We start from the raw sequence: 2,276 nt of genomic DNA, 5'->3' as shown, positions 1-2,276 counted from the left end.
TAATACTGTACTAATGTATTATGTGCTTTATAAAACATATAACCCCAAATAGGCATTTTTAAAGGATAAGATAAAAATGAAAATAGGAGTGCTAATAGTTTTTTCCTGCACCCAGTGTGTTGTCTTGTCACACCCCACTTCGGAGGCCGCTGTTCACTACTGTTGTCTTGCAAGGGATTAAAAAAAAAAAAAAAAAAAAAAGAATTTGGCAGCCAGAGCTGAGCAATGACCTGGTTGTTCTCTTTGGCATCTCCCTTTCCCTGAAGCATGGAAACCTGTTGATTAAATGGGTGGAGAACCACAGAGCACCATGATTTAATCGGAAAGAGAACACACCAGTTTAATATATATTCAGAGGTATCATCCCCATTACATGGGAACCATGCCATGGGCTGGCCCTGATCACCAAGGCGGGAGAGCAAAACAGGCTGCCTTTGTGGGGCATACAACATGCCCTTTGTCATCACGTGAAGATGGATGGGTTAATGCTCGTTGTGCCTGCCCTCTCTGAAGCTACAGGATAGCTGGGGTGTCCACCAGCATGAGGAGTGTGTGGGCACCCAAACCTGAGTGTGTGTTTGTCATGGGGGCGGGAGCCAGCAGGACGTGGGTGTGGAGCAAGGCGAGGAATGCTAAGTTCTATGTGCTGGGAATTTAGAAGGACATAGAATAGGAATCAGGGCTTAGCTGTGATGACCGTGTGTTGCAGAGGCTAACCAGACCTCTCCTTTTTGAATAGTGTATTGCATTATGTAGTAGTCGCCAAGAATGAATACCAGTCCTGATCTAGCTAGTGAAATAGAAAATCCTTCTCACTATAGCATCTGAGAACCCAGGAGGTCGGGGGAACGTTTACAGGTTTCCCTTGCTATCTGAAAGTAGGCAGTTCTTTGAAACATTTTGTAAGCAGAAATGGCCCAGAGTGAGGAAGGAATAACCATGGATTTATATGGCAAAAGTTCTGAGCGTTCCCAGACCCCAAAAATCACCTCTCCTAGGCTTTTCTGATACCTTAGGACCCATCTTGCTAACGGATGCACAGATTAAACCGCGACAAAGCCCAGATGCTCACACAAATACGGTTCAAAGCTTTGGTGGTCTGGTGCTGAGATGCTGAGCATGATGGGGCCTCTTGCTGCAAACAAATGTGAACGTTATTTTTGCTTTTTGTAGTAAAAGCAAAAATGGTCTTCAGATTTCTTTCAGTTAGCGAAAACAGGTACTAACGCCAGTCTTTTTATAAAAGCGAAGTAGCAGAACACGGATTTTCAAAAGCAGGGAATGCCTGTCTGAGAATTCTGTTCTTTTCATTTTAATAAAGACCTGCCACAAATATTATGGGGACTTTTGGAGATTTCCAGTAGCTGGTCACATCCCCATGATTTGTGATGTTAGTTTACTCTGGCAGACCTGCACTGTGGTCAAGGAGAAAGGGCCCAGAATTCTGGTTTGAATCCTGGCTAGTGCTTGTAAGTTTGGGAATCTTGGGCAAGTGAACATTGTGAAGCCTCAGTTTCCTGTTGGTAAAATGGTCTAATACTAAACAAAATGATGTATACAAAGTGTCTGTTGCACCACACGGCACACGGGGGGCATTTAACGATCCTGATAAAAGTTAGTTGCTAATAGGTAAAGGCTAGACTTATTAAAGTCCTCCCCCCCAAATTTCCTAGCACCTCCTGCCTACCTCAGGCCTGTCCCTCCAACCAAAACTCTGAGATGTTAAAAGTGGCCCATTTTAAAAACAAAATTTCTAGAAATGTTTAGCTTTCCTTTCTTTCTTTTTTTAATATGCATATTTTTAATTTTAAATACAAGCGAACCCCCAGCGTGGCGCTTGAACTCATGACCCCAAGATCAAGAGTCGCAAGCCCTACCAACTGAGCCAGCCAGGCGCCCCACCCAGTGGGTAGCTTTCTAATTAACTTTTATATTAATACAGTTTGTACATGTAAAAATGTTTTACATTATCATTAGGAAAATCACCAGAGAGTTTCTTTTTTTTTTTTTAACTAATTAATTAATTTCTTTGAGAGAGAGAGAGAGACAGAGACAGAGGATGAGCAGGGGAAAGGAGGCAGAGGGAGAAGCAGGCTCCCCGGTGAGCACTGAGCCCCCCTCCCCACACACACACCTTGTTTACATTTTCAGTAGGAAGCTCTGGAAAACCTGACCATTCTCAAAATCAAAAGAAGTATATTTTCAATACTACGACTTCAGGCTGTGTGACAGATGGTAGAAGGAAATATTTAGATGAAGCCTGTTGGGGGGGGGGG

The 2,276-nt window shown here is 43.3% G+C and overlaps 1 long non-coding RNA gene across 1 annotated transcript in view; it reads right to left on the bottom strand.

Moving 5' to 3' along the window:
- Positions 1 to 376: 376 nt before the first annotated feature.
- The window catches only part of LOC121105226, a 2,402-nt gene continuing 502 nt past the window's right edge, over positions 377 to 2,276 (bottom strand). The window contains exons 2-3 of the long non-coding RNA XR_005837691.1: positions 2,135 to 2,260; positions 377 to 1,135 (exon numbers count right to left, since the gene is read on the bottom strand). This is a non-coding gene — a long non-coding RNA (uncharacterized LOC121105226). The remainder of the gene's footprint in view (positions 1,136 to 2,134; positions 2,261 to 2,276) is intronic.

This window comes from Ursus maritimus, unplaced genomic scaffold (assembly GCF_017311325.1).
Source record: "Ursus maritimus isolate PB19 unplaced genomic scaffold, ASM1731132v1 scaffold_25, whole genome shotgun sequence".
In the NCBI taxonomy this organism is placed as follows: Eukaryota; Metazoa; Chordata; class Mammalia; order Carnivora; family Ursidae; genus Ursus; species Ursus maritimus.
This window is presented reverse-complemented; position numbering and strand designations above follow the sequence as displayed.